A 5739-nucleotide genomic window follows, 5' to 3' on the forward strand; every position below is an offset into this window, starting at 1 on the left:
CCCAGGTATGGGGTCTGGGAAGCACAGTGCCAGAGGAATTGCAGAAGCACTCATAGCTGAGTGGACTCCTCTCCTGCCTCTGGCTTGGGTCACAAACCCAGGAACCCAGCCCTCCTCCCTATCCACTGACTAGCGACTCACCTCAACAGCAATAATTCTGTGGGCCCCACTTCTTGAGTACAATAAGAATATGAGAAACCATTCACTGAAAGCTTATTATCTGCCAGGCACCATGCATTATCTTGTGTATTCATCAGCCAGGCCCAGGTTCAAATCCTGACCGTGACATTTGTTATCAGGTGTGACACTGGGCAAATTACCTAAGCTCTCTGAGCCAGTTTCCTCAAATAGTAAAATGTGAATAATAAAAACACTTACACTGGATAGCTGAGAGGATCAAGTAAATTAATCCATGGAAATGGCTCAGCAGAGTGCCTGGCACAGTGCTCCGTCATGGTAACCGTTGCTATCACGGGCCAGGAGTGGTCGTGTTATCATCAGACCTATTTCACACATGTCGCCGAGGCTCTCTGCAGCTCTGTCTTCATGTCCTCATGGGACTTTGAAACCTGGCTTTTTCCCATTCTGCTGCATTGCTCTTTCAGACTTCCCTTACATTATGCGGCAATTATAAGACTCAGTCATTTGAACTCTCCTGAGAGTGGAATAATGTCAGCTCTTGTTTCCTATTAATAGTTAAACACACGGCATAGAGATCACAAAATGGTTTCACTTTAAAATATGACATCCACAAGTTCAGGGGCTGTGGTGTACACATTTTCCTTCCCCAGTGTCTAGCAGAGTGCCTGTCGCATCAAAGACACCACTACCTACGTATTGAGTTGAACCGACTGTAGCCACAGGGAAGATGAAGCTGGCCAAGTAACTGGGGCTTCATGGCTCCCCTTGGCCATCTCCTAGGTGCCCCACTTGACCCCAAAGGTCATTGTCTCCATACATCCCAGCCCAATGTGAGTTAAGATGCTTTTTAAAATTTCTTCTCTCTTCTTAGTCATTCTTCTCAGTTTGTTCATTCACATATCCTACAAATGATCCTAAATGCTTATTCTACAACTAAGCATTAGCCTACTATGCATCAGGCTCTGTGCTAGATGCTAAAATATGATAATGAACCAGAAAACCAAAGTTCCTGCTCTCACAAAGGGATACAGCAAGTATTCAGTAGGTAAGGTCAGAGTAAAGTCACTAAGGAAATACGAAATGACCCGTGCGTGAGACAGGAAGGTGTGTGTACCCTGTGCCCTGCTCTGGTGGGAGAAGGGCGGGGTGCCATGGGAACACAAAGCAGGAGCACCTCTGGGACTCGGGCAACAAGATCACTTAGAGCAGCCTAAACTAAGGCCTGAAGGGGGGTACGAACTACACAGGTAAGGGATACAGGGAGGAGGTTATGCTTTAGGCAGAGAGACGTGCTGGGAAACTGCTAACCCAATAGGAATCTAATGGGTCTGAAGGGAGGGAATGGAGCTTCTGCTCTTGAAAAACAAAATGTACAGAAACGAGGTAACTTGAGAAAATGTCTAAAGGAACAGCAACAAATGGCAAATCGCATCAGATATGATATATGAGTGTGAATACCTCCAGAGGAATGCACTGAGAAGTAGTTTGTCAAAATGAAGTTCACGAACCACCTACATCAGAGTCAGCCAGGATGCTTGTTGAATATGCAAGGACACTATCTCAAAGTTTTAGCTGAAAAAATTCTAAGAAGGTCTGCAAAAGAAAGGCATTTATTTAGACAATAGGACATTACATGGTCTTCAGCAGAAAAAGCCCCAGCACAGTGGAAATACCATAGGAAGGATGGTTAATAATAATTAGATACTTTGGCATTGCAGATCTTCCATTGCACAGTCCCTGACTGAATGCGTCACTCAGTTTCACTGAACCTTAATTTCTTCATCTATAAAGTGGAGCTAATAATATCTACCTTTCAGGGTTGTAAGGATTAAATGGTATATATGTGAATAATCAATTTTTTTCAGGACCATGTCTATATTAAAATAATAACAACAGCTAAAACCAAACACTCAGACACAGACAGAGACACACACACAACTTTTCATAACCCGTCATGTGGCTTGTGATGTCTGGCCCCATGATAGCTGCTGAACCTGTTTACTCTTTATTTCCCTTCCTTTTCCACTCTGCCTGTCTCTGAGCTGCTCAGGTGGCTTCCTGGGAGTCTGTGTAGCCAGCCTTCTCATAGGGCGCCCTCTAGTGCTGGATGCTATAATGACTCCTTCAGTCTTCCAACTGAGGATAAAGTTTCCTGATCTTATAAGAAACTGTCCTTAAAAGCTAATAGAGCCTACCTAAAAATAACGTTTTTAGTAGGAAGTTACCCAATGGCACCAAGGGCAAATTACTTTGTAATTTATAGCCATCATATCAATGACCAATTAGTGATTTTCTTCTCTAAACAAAATCTTTTAGGAAATACTTTGGGGTTGAGGATAGAACCAAAGACACAAAAGTTCGCCATCCTGAGGCTTCCCCTTCTGTGCTTCCAAAGCAACTGAAGAAATGTTTCCTTCAAATTTTTTTTTTTTATTGATTGCTTCAACCTACAAGTTTCTTTTGAAAGCATAGAAATATCATTAAATTGGGAATATCAGCAGTCTGATTTTTGGTGCCAATTCTGTTGATGGCTAACTGGGTGACCTTGGCTAAGTAACACTCCCTCCCTGGATCTTAGTTTCTGCAAATGTAAAATGAGAGCCAAAGTTTCTATGGTCACTCAGGTCTCTTCTAGAATGAGCTCTTTGCCTAAATAGAGGGGCTGTGAAAGGGGGTCAGAAGACCTATAACCTCTTTCCTGTTCCAGTATTTACCACTTCCGGGACCTTGGCCAAGCATTTAACCTGTCTGGACCTCAGTTTCCTCACCTGAAAAAAATGGGAGAAAGACCTGCTCTGTCTTATATACAGTTCTTATAAGACCCCCCAGAAAAGAGCTGTTCACAAAATACATTGAATACTATAAAATCCAAAAGAAAACACAAGGTTCTAAAATAAGAACCCCTTTCTAGTCATCTCCTTGTAAACAACATATGGCAGCTAAGGACTTTAAGGACAAACACATCTGAGTTTTAAACCCACCAGTTAGTAGCTCCAATAACTTTAGGTAGATCTCAGTCTCATATTTATAAACTACAAAGGGAGAGAGATCAATATTGTTGTGGTAATTAAATAAGAAATATAAGAAATATAGGAAAGGGCTGAGTCTTTGCTCTGCTCTGCTTCCTCTCACCTCTGAAGAGAACAGCACCATGCTCAGGGCAGGTATTTTGCACTCAATAGTTCAGAGGTCCCTAGGCTGACTACAAACTGACAAACCGTGTGGAGCCTCTCATTTGTACAGACTGGATTCGTCACACATTTACCAAGTCAAGAATTCCAGATAAAGTGTTTCAGCCTTTACCTGCGGATCGTGAAAAATATGGTGGGGATCCACAGCACCCTCATCAACTGCATATAATTACCAGAATAAAAAGTCCAAAAACGGGGTGCCTGGGTGGCTTAGTTGGTTAAGCATCTGCCTTTGGCTCAGGTCATTCTCAGGGTCCTGGGATCAAGCACCGTGTCACTGTCTGTGGGGAACCTACTTCTCCCTCTGCCTCTGCTTCCCCCTCCCTCTCTCTCTGTCTCTCATGAATAAAGAAAATCTTTTTTAAAAAGTACAAAAAGACATCCGTATTGGGAAAAAGATATCATAAAGATGCTTGGATGAGAAAGAGCACATACTCCTCAAGTTCTCAAGAACATCCCTTCAGTGAATGCAGAATGGCAAGTGGTTAAACACTTGGTAAGAATCAGGCTCCCGAAGTTGCCACAAGGACTTCCAGCCTCAGGAGCCCTGGGGACTCAGGAGTCCTGTGGTACCGAAACCCCGTCCATCAGGAAGCAGTGAAGGCCGAAGGCCGGAGCATGTTCATATTAAAAAATGTAAATCATTTTTATTTAGAAGTAGTAAGAAAGTGTTCTCATTAAGATGGACTTTAAATCCTAGTCATCTTTTTAAAAAGATTTTATTTATTTATTTGACCGAGAGAGAGTGTGTGTGCAAGAGCAGAGGGGAGGATCAGAGGCAGAGGGAGAAGCAGGCTTCCCGCTGAGCAGGGAGCCCGATGCGGGGCTGGATCCCAGGACCCCGAGATCATGACCTGAGCCGAAGGCAGACGCTTAACTGACTGAGCCACCCAGGTGCCCCAAATCCTAGTCATTTTTCCTGAAAAAAAGAAAAGAAAAAGTACAGGAAAGGGCTGAGGGTAGTGCCTGGCACAAAATAAGAGGTCACTAAGTGTACGCTCTTCTTTTTCTCTGATCAATTTCATCACAGCATTTAAAGGGTAAAGAAGCTAAGAAAGAAAAGTTAAATGAGTTTTCATAAGTAATCAAAGACTTTATTCTCAGACCCTTGAAGGGAATTCTTTTTGACCCGCTATGAAGTGTACATCTTTAATTCTAGGAACCCGTTAATAGGAAAATCATCAGAAGGCCTCGGACTGTGTTGGAATGACAGGGTGAGGTCCATGCCTGGGTTAGAAACGATTCTGGCGATCTCCTTGAATGACCGACTCAGAAATTCAGTACCCCGATTGATCTTAGGAGGCCAGGGATATGGAAACAGGTTGATTATACAAAAAGCCCTCAATTTCTGGATTCTCTGGGCTTTAAATTCTCTACGCAGCTGGACCCTGTGGCGCCCTGAGCTGGCACCAGCTCACCCAGAATAGGCTTCCACATTCTGCTTCCTCACAGGCAAAACATCAGGACTAGTGGCAGGACAGACATTCCTTATCACTGGGTCCTCGACCCAGATTCTGGTCACCATACTGTGTTCTTCAAAAAAAGAAAACAGGGTGCCTGGGTGGCTCAGTTGGTTAAACGACTGCCTTCAGCTCAGGTCATGATCCCGGAGTCCTGGGATCGAGTCCCGCATCGGGCTCCTTGCTCGGCAGGGAGTCTGCTTCTTCCTCTGACCCTACCCCTTCTTGTGCTCTCTCTCAATCTCTCTCTCTCTCTCTCAAATAAATAAAATAAAAATCTTAAAAAAAAAAAAAGAAAACAAAGACAAAACCAGAGGCCCAATTAAAGACCACAAGCCCACTGTCAGAGTAAAAAGAGGTGGGCTCTGGCAGGCACTTCTGGGGCCCAGTTATGATGCTGTAAGTAGGCTTGTCGTCTTTGATTTCCCTAACCATCCCTCCCATCATGGGTAAAGAATGTTTGCCTCAGCAATGGAGGAAAATCTCCAGGAGAGCTCACTGGCCTCATTTGCCGACAGTATTTGGTGGACTGAAGGAAGTGGTACCTACTATATCAATGAGGCAACTTCCTGTCAGCATTATGTCCTCTGGATATTAAAAAACAATTTCTGTTTTTAGGCCATGGGACTAAAAGGGGGGAGCCCAGGCTGCACGACGAAACTGATGAAAGAGGCTCTGCGCCTCCCTGAGGACAGGGGCGTCCCATGAGGGGGGGCAGGGTGGGGCACGTGGGCAGACAGGTGCGAGTGTCTGGGAGTGGTGCAGCGAGCTGGCTCATCCCTCCCACATTTCTCTTGTTTTAAACATTAAGACTGCTGCCAGGGATATATTTAGCATGATGTGCATTCATCTTCGAATCAGAAGGCCCAGATGGTGGTGTGTTTACCGCCACCCAGCTATACAGTCGACACCTGGGGGCTGAGTAAGCTGCAAAGCAATGGCTAAGT

General features: G+C 44.4%; 1 pseudogene; it reads left to right on the top strand.

The window, feature by feature from the left end:
* Positions 1–3292: 3292 nt before the first annotated feature.
* LOC141373383 (large ribosomal subunit protein uL30m pseudogene) lies at positions 3293–5500 on the top strand (annotated as a pseudogene).
* Positions 5501–5739: the final 239 nt, after the last annotated feature.

Source organism: Callorhinus ursinus, unplaced genomic scaffold (genome assembly GCF_003265705.2).
Source record: "Callorhinus ursinus isolate GAN/ISIS: 27379988/994484 unplaced genomic scaffold, GSC_fseal_2.0 scaffold9, whole genome shotgun sequence".
Lineage (NCBI taxonomy): Eukaryota > Metazoa > Chordata > Mammalia > Carnivora > Otariidae > Callorhinus > Callorhinus ursinus.